Source organism: Lactuca virosa, chromosome 4 (assembly GCF_052849685.1).
Source record: "Lactuca virosa cultivar CGN04683 chromosome 4, Lactuca_virosa_CGN04683_v6, whole genome shotgun sequence".
NCBI lineage: Eukaryota > Viridiplantae > Streptophyta > Magnoliopsida > Asterales > Asteraceae > Lactuca > Lactuca virosa.
Window position 1 is genome coordinate 243,581,500 of NC_136429.1, and position 9,245 is coordinate 243,590,744.

Consider the following 9,245-nt stretch of genomic DNA (forward strand, 5'->3'; position numbering starts at 1 on the left):
GCACAACGAACTCTAGTAGATACTTCCTAACACTTAATCCTTGAATGCACTAGGCTTAGAACACTCAAACAGACCCTTAACAATGCTAGAAGATAGCAGAAACAAGTCTGACTTTTGATTGAATTGAATGGCTTTACAAGATAGAAATTTCGGGTTGTCACATCATCCTCCCGTTAGAGAGAATTTCTTCCCGAAATTAGAGTTTAAGCAATTACAAATAACTAAGTAAAAAGATGAGGATATTTCAGTTTCATTTGATCCTCGCGCTCCCAAGTGAATTTAGGTCCCTGCTTGGCATTCCATCGAACCTTCACTATCGGGATACGACTTTGCTTTATTTGCTTGACCTCTCGGTCCATGATCTCTACTGGTTCTTCCACGAAGTTGAGGCTCTCGTTGATCTCGATCTCGTCGAGTGGGATTACAAGAGTCTCGTCGGATAGACATTTTTTCAGGTTTGAAACGTGGAAAGTAGGGTGTACGTTAGTAAGTTCGTGAGGTAGTTTGAGTTTGTAAGCTACATGGCCAATCCTAGCAACGATCTCAAAAGGCCCTACGTATCTTGGATTTAGCTTTCCACGCTTTCCGAAGCGTATCAAGCCCTTCCAGGTTGATACCTTCAATAGAACACGGTCACCACCCTGGAATTCCAAAGGTTTCCTTCTCTTGTCTGCGTAGCTTTTCTGTCGGTCTCTAGAGGCTTTTAATCGTTCACGAATCTGAACAATCTTCTCTGTCGTTTCCCGAATGATCTCTGGACTTGTGAGAGTGCTGTCAGGAACTCGTCCTTTAGCTAACCGTGTATCACCCACTTCAGCCCAGCACAGAAGGGATCTGCACTTCCGGCCATAGAGGGCTTCAAATGGAGCAGCCTTTATGCACGTGTGATAACTGTTATTGTAGGAGAACTCGACAAGGGGTAAATGAGTATCCCATGTCTTCCCAAAGTCTATCACACAGACTCGCAACATATCTTCCAAAGTTTGAATAGTTCTCTCACTTTGTCCATCGGTTTGCGGATGGTAGGCTGTACTCATGTCCAGCCTAGTTCCTAGGGAACCTTGTAGCGACTGCCAGAACCTTGAAGTGAATCTACTATCTTTATCGGAGATAATGGATATGGGAACACCATGCAGTCATATGATCTCCCTAATGTAGTTTCTTGTTAGTTTCTCCATCTTGGCAGTTTGTTTGATAGGCAGGAAGTGTGCGGACTTTGTTAACCTGTCTACGATCACCCATATGGTATCGAGACCACCCGATGTCTTGGGCAACTTGGTTATGAAGTCCATTGTGATCTGCTCCCACTTCCATTCAGGTATCTCTGGTTGTTGAAGTAAACCTCAGGGTTTCTGGTATTCGACCTTAACCTTGGCGCATGTATGGCACTTACTCACGAAGGTAGAAATTTCTGCTTTCATGTTAGGCCACCAGTATAACTTTTTGAGATCCAGATACATCTTATCTGAACCTGGGTGGACGGAATATCGAGTGTTGTGCGCTTCGGTCATGACCAAGTCTCTGAAACCACCGTGCCTCGATGTCAAGATCCGATTCATGAGATATAAGGCTCCGCCACCCTTGACTTCTAAGTTTTTATCCATCCCTCTCAGGGATTCACCGGCCACATTTTCAGGTTTCAAGGCTTCAAGCTGAGCCTCCTTAATTTGTGTGGACAGATGTGAATGGATAGTCATAGTCAATGATTTGGCTCTACGACCAAAGTATTCTTTCCGATTTAGGGCGTCAGCTACTACGTTGGCTTTACCGGGATGATAACGAATTTTGCATTCGTAATCACTGAGTAGCTCGACCCACCGTCGTTGTCTCGTGTTGAGCTCCTTCTGGCCGAATATATGCTGAAGGATTTTGTGGTCTGTAAATATAGTGCTTTTTGTACCATACAGGTAGTGTCTCCAGATCTTCAGAGAAAATACCACTGCTCCTAACTCAAGATCATGTGTGGTGTAGTTGACTTCGTGTGTCTTTAGCTGTCTTGAGGCATAGGCGATGACCTTACCTCGTTGCATAAGAACACAGCCAAGCCCTTGGTTGGATGCATCGCAATAAACCACAAAGTCTTCTATCCCTTCTGGGAGGGATAGTATCGGTGCGCTGCATAAGGCTCGCTTCAGCGTTTGGAACGCCTTTTCTTCTTTCTCTTCCCAGTTAAAGGCCACGCCTTTCTGGGTCAATGTAGTAAGCAGTTTTGCAATCCGAGAGAAGTTCTGAATGAACCTGCGATAGTAGCCAGCGAGGCCTAGAAATTGATGAATTTTTGTAGGTGTCTTCGGAGCTGACCAGTTCTCAATGGCCTTTATTTTGTAAGGGTCCACGTGAATTCCCTCTTCACTGACCACGTGACCCAAGAATTCAACTCTTCGGATCCAAAATTCGCATTTAGAGAACTTCGCATAAAGCTTCTCTGCTCGTAGTGTTTCGTAGACCTGACGTAGATGTTGACTATGCTCCTCCTTACTACGAGAGTAGATAAGTATGTCATCGATGAATACAATGACGAACTGATCCAAGTAAGGACAACACACCCTATACATTAAGTCCATGAATACTGCGGGTGCATTGGTCAATTCGAATGGCATCACTACAAACTCGTAGTGTCCATAACGAGTTCGGAAGGCTGTCTTCGGAACATCCTCCTCAAACACTCGTAACTGGTGATACCCGGATCTCAAATCAATATTTGAAAAGTAATTTGCCCCTTGTAGTTGGTCGAACAAGTCGTCTATGCGAGGTAGATGGTAACGATTTTTAACGGTAAGCTTGTTTAGTTCTCTGTAGTCGATGCACATACGGAACGATCCGTCTTTCTTCTTGACGAGCAAGACCGATGCTCCCCAGGGTGAGAAGCTTGGTCTAATAAAGCCCTTGCTGAGCAGTTCGTTAAGTTGACCGGACAGCTCCTGCATCTCGGCTGGTGCTAGACGATAGGGCGATTTGGCTACAGGGGTAACCCCTGGAACTAAGTCGATTCTTAACTCGACTTGACGTTGTGGAGGTAATCCTGGTAGTTCTTCTGGAAAGATGTCGGGAAAGCCGTGTACTTCTGGTATGTTCTTTATGTCTTTCGTCTCTTGGCTCATATCGACAACATAAGCAAGGAATGCATGACATTCCTTTCGTAAATACTTCTGGGCTTGTATGCTCGAGATGATAGGAAGGTTCGTGCCTGGTTTGTCATCGTAGATAACTAGGGTTTCGCTAGACGGTAGATTAAGATGAACGACTTTCTCATAACACATGATGTCGGCACGATGAGAACTCAACCAATCCATGTCGATAATGATGTCGAAACTTTTAATTGAGACAGGCATGAGGTCAATTGGAAATGAATGGCTATCTAGAGTTAGGGTACATCCTATGTATATGCAGCTAGTGTTCTCAGTCTTTCCGTTATCCATTTCTACAGTGAACGGTTCTTTAAGTGCGCGTGATTGTTGTTTAAGTAAGTGTGCAGATTTCTGGTTCACGAAACTCCTCTCCGCTCCACTATCAAACAGTATGCATGCATATGAGTTATCGAGGAGAAACGTACCAGTAACCACTGTGGGGTCTGCTACCGCTTCCTCGTGGCCTATAGCCAAAACCCTTCCCGCTCTGCCGACATTTCCTGCCTTAGGGTAGTTCCTCTTGTAGTGACCCACCTCGTCACATCAGTAGCAGGCCTGGCCCACACCAACGTCGGGGACCTGGGTGATTGTCCTTGTCGGAGCCTTGCAGAAACGGGCAGTGTGCCCTTTCCTGTTGCAGTTAGAGCACTACATTTCCCGGTAGGGTCCATTATGGTGGAAGCTGCACTTGTTGCACTTGGGCAAGTTCCCCGCATAATGCTTCGCTGGCGCAGTAGCAGTAGGTGTTATCGCAGCATGAACAGCCACGACCTGCTGCTTTTTGGCAGAGTTCTGCGCCTTGTCCTTATTCTTGTTGTCCCAAAACTTCCGCTTGTTGTCAGCGGCCTTGGATTGTTCTGGGATGGCAAGGGTTGTTGTCGTTGTCGGGGTGCAGACTCCATGGTCGATGAGCTGTTGTGCCAATCGCTTGGCACTGTCGAAGGTAGTGGGGTTTGAAGCTAGGACATTCCCCTGGAATGGAGGCACCAGCCCCCATATATACCTCTCAATCTTTTTTCCCTCCGTAAGGACCATTCCCGGACATAGCGCCACCAGATCGATGAACCTGGCAGTGTAGGCGACTATGTCGGAGCCCATCATGGTTAGGCTCCAGAGTTCCTGTTCAAGTTTCTGAACCTCGCCCCTCGGGCAATATTCTTCTATCATGAGCTCCTTCAGAGCTTCCCAGCCCATAGCATTAGCCACTATTAAGGTTAGTGACTTGACATGGCTATTCCACCATGTCAGGGCTCTATCCGCGAAGGTGCAGGCAGCAAATTTTACTTTGCTCCCTTCCGGACAAGAGCAGATCTCGAAGATCGACTCCATCTTCTCGAACCATTGCGAGAGGGCAATGATTCCACCAGTCCCGTTAAAGGCCCTGGGCTTGCAGTTGGTGAAGTCCTTATACGAGCACTCTCTAGAGCGCACTGAAGCATCACCTTGAGTGGAATGAAAAGTTGCCCCACTCCCGCCAGTACCACTAGCATTGAATTAAGCTAGGGCTGCCGTAACAGCCGCATTCACTGTAGCTTGGATAGCTGTTGGATTGTATTGTGGAGGAGGTGGTGGTGGAGTTGGAGTTATTGGAGTAGTGCGTCTCGTTGATCGACGTGGAGGCATCTTTCAATTAAAAGTTTACGAAGATGAAGATATTGGTAAGCATTTGATAGTGAGAAAATGAGAGTGGTCCATGGACTAACTCACCATAGCCCAACAAAACAGATGAGAGTATGATTGTAATAGAGATCTAACAAATAGAAGGATGAAAGCATTTAGATAAAGATTTCCCATGAGATTAGATATCTGTCAATAATATTTGCATTAAAGATGTAACGAGTTCGGGAAAATGACCTAGGAGTAGGTCTTACGTCAAACCAGAATAAGAAAATTTTGACAGCATAAAAGACCTAGTAGACTGAAAGTTCAAGGTCTTAAGATAAACAGGAAGTTTACAGGGAAAAGTGCTACTTAGAGCATAGATAAGAAGGTTATTCCTTAAACAAATTGGAAGGATGAGTAGAGCATCTCCTAATGGCGACGGGAACCCCTTCGACGTACCCTCAAGTCAGCCAGCTGACGCTGTGCCGCTCATACACTGTCTGGTGTGCTCGGAGTTCTATGACTTCGGCTCGGGTTACAGCTAGCTCTTGCTGTAAAGCCTCATTGTCTCTCATAGCTCTCCCGTGAGCAACTTCAAGATTGTGAATACTATCCGCATTGGCGTTTGTGTCAGCATCTAGCTCGATGGTTTGCTGAATGGCTATCGTTCCCAGCTCAACATTGCGGGCCACACGGAAAACCAAAATGGGAAGAATTCTGTCTACAGATCATCCCTTGCTTATGTTGTAGAAGCTTCTGTCTCCGTTGTATGGTAAGGGTTGACCCTGTTCGCGGCTCCACCTATCCAAGTTCTCAGCCCACTGAGGTGTCGGGCCTTGAAAAGCCGGACGAGGGTTAGGACATGGGATTGGAGCTGCTTGGGGTAGATCATTGACTTCTGGCTCCGAGTCAGAATCCTCAGGGAAGTCTTCTGCGAGGTCATCATCCAACGGAATTGCAAGATTTTCTTCCGGCTCTGCATCGAGCCATCCACTATTTCGTTGGTTGGGAAAATACGGGTCGCCGTGGGGATGGAATCCAGCCATGTTATCTACACGAGAATAGGGGTAAAAGAAATAGTTAAAAGATGTACTACTTAAGATAATTATAGGATGATCCTTACCAGTTACTCCAACATTTGCGTAGTGCATACCAGTCACATGTAACCAAGATAGAATAGACCTTCGAATAAGTGACCCTAACTCTAAGTCCACAACCAAACAAGGAACAGGAAGTAAAGCAAAGATCACAGATTCTAAGTCTATGACACCTTAGTCACATTTAACCTTAGCGTATCCACTCAACAACTATTGACATACTAATAAAGACCTTTTAGTTTGCACATAAGTAATTATAGTAACACAAAATACTCCGATAGTATTTTAAGTTTATGTTTTGTTCTAAAGTTTTCATTGTAGTAGTGTTGGTAAGTTTTTAGACTTGCTGCAACACCACAACCATTTCTAGGCACATGCTAATCACTTCTCGGAAAGATATAGTTGATCAGGCTATATCACTCCCAGATCTGATTATATGTCCCCAAGCCTACTTGTGTTGTCCAACAGCCGCAATACTTTTGTTCTGTTTTAGTACGACACTGATCCTAGTATGAATGCTTGTATGTATACTTTAGTTAAATATTTTATTATTTATAAGTATTAACTCTTGGTCAGAGTATTTTAATCCCGTTGTGTTTATAGTTGTATATATTTTATGGGTTGATATACTCAATTCACTATAAACAAAGCTCTGATACCAATCTGTCACACCCCCAAACCAGAACGACGGAAACGTTCGGGGGCGGAGGACGTCATGTACAGTATCATAAAAATGCATAATAGTAAAACAAGCAACAACATCATCCATGACATTAATAATATAATTTAATACAAGTGTGTTCTTTGTATAGCTTGAAAGACACCAAAATATGAATAAAAAATAAAAGACGAGTCTTGAACGTGCTTCGTCTTCTCAAAACCTGGTCATCGGTACCTGTCTACTGGTGACCTGAGAATACAAGTTATTTTGAAAGTGTAGAGCAGCATTTAAGCTGGTGAGTTCATAAGTATTTTAGTGTCATTGTTTGTTATAAGAGTTTGATGAAAGTGTTTGTAAATGTTTGATGTAAATGTTTGTAAGTGATTGATGTAAATGTTTGTATACTTCCTAGAAAATCCTATATTTTCTACTAAAGTAGTCTTCTACCAAGACCCGACTGTTTTGTAAGTTTGTTCTTTTGTAAAAGTGAGTATTTTTCCCAAGTATGACTATTATTACCAGAAGATAGTTTACATTACCATTTATGTGAGAAGATCACTATATGATTGTAATGGGAAATGAAGATGTATAGTAGTATTGTATATAAGTAACTACAGATGTATTAACTACCTTAAATCAGTTTGTTTAATTAAGGTAAAATGTGATGAGATTATAACCATACTTGATTTGACTAGTAAACACGACGATCAAAGACGTCGAAATGGTATGACATTCGTCACCCGTAGACCCGCAGGTCCCACTGTAGCTAGCAGCAAGGTGTAGGATGGTCAATCCCGTATAGATCTATACATAAATTCATGCTCTCCCTCCAGGAGACTTTGGTTACAAAACGTGACATAGCAGTATATTGTCGTGCCATGAAGTAGTGGCTCACATTAATGTTATCTTTGTTATTGTATTAGTGTAGTATGTTCTCTCTGTTCTAGTGTATAGTATGTTCTCTCTGTTCTAGTGTATAGTATGTTTGAACTAACTCATGTATGAACTGACTCTTGTAAGTTTCATTGTTCTAGAAACAGTAAGTAGTAACTTCCTAAACTATACCTATTATAGTTTACTAGTACTGTTGTTTGAATGACTGATCATGTATGTACACCTTTGCTACCCAAAGGTATTGAACTGAATGGAAGAACTTTTATATCTATATACATATACATAATATATAACTAAGATTCAAACGACACTCGGACAAACAACCGATACCCTATGTCCACAACCAAACAAGGAACAGGAAATAAGGTGAGTTATCAGTCCTAAGCCCTTTCAACCTTATTTATATAACTATATCTATATAGACATGATTTTGACAATATATAAGTTTAAAAGAGTTTTGTAAAATGATAAAGAGTTTAACATATAAAAGAGTTTATAAAACGACTTGAAACAGTTTGTTTGATAACACAGTTTTGAAGAAAAAAAAATCCCCTTGTTTGATAGTTATTAATCACATGTGATTGATACAATAACTATAATGTTTTCTACTTGTATCCCCCCCCCCCCATAAAAGCATTTAAAATCATTTAAAAGATAAGTTAAGGGGTATAAACTCACCTGTAGTGAGTGATTCGAATGTAAGATCGATATAGGATTGCTAGGTGTCAAGTGAAGCCTTGAGCACAAACAGATCCTAATAAGCATATAATGATATATATATATATATATATATATATATATATATATATATATATAATTAGTGTATATAACAACTAATCATGTATTGGAAACATCCCTAAGGACTAGGAATCACTCACAATGGAGTGTACCAATCACATATGATTGGGTTAAGGGAGTTCACGGCCACACTATGGTGTGTCTACGGCCTAGGTGTGTTCATGGCCAATGTGTTTACGACCATGTGTTCACGGCCATTGATGTTTACGGCCATGTGGTTCACGGCCATTGATGTTTACGGCCATGTGGTTCACGGCCATTGATGATTATGTCCTAAGAAGATCATGAGAAGGGTTTACGGCCAAGGGAGATGTTATGGCCGTAAACTCTTGATGCTCAATCTAAAGTGGTCGATTCTTGGACGTGTTTCAAGAGCTTCTAATGGATAACTAGTATATGGAAAGGATACTTACGTTTTGAAGCTTGAAGGGGGTGTTCACGGCCCAAAGAACTAGTGTGTGTTCTTGGTGTTCTTGAAGATCTAACCCAAAAGAGATGAATTCGCGGATGAAAGCATAGGGTTTTACTAGATTAAGAAGGATATCAACTAACATAGAAAGATTCACTTACAATTTGTCGAGAAATAGAAGCGTTCTTGATAATACTTGAGAGAGAATTGAGTGTTCTTGAGTTGGGAGTGTGAGAAGTGAAGGAAAATGAAGGAATATCACCCTTAAGGGTGGAGTTCACGGCCAAACAAGAGATTACGGCTGTAATCTCTAGTTTACGGCCGTAAACTCCAAGTAATGGAGTTTTTTGGCTTGAATGATGCACAACGAACTCTAGTAGATACTTCCTAACACTTAATCCTTGAATGCACTAGGCTTAGAACACTCAAACAGGCCCTTAACAATGTTAGAAGATAGCAGAAACAAGTCTGACTTTTGATTGAATTGAATGGCTTTACAAGATAGAAATTTCGGGTTGTCACACAGCCCCTAAGTTATCTTTAATTTTAAAATTATTTTTTATTCTAACATGGCTTGTTGATATGATATAATGTAAAACAACTTTTTAATTCTATAATTTTTTGAATTATTAATCTAATAGACTTGTTAATTTAAT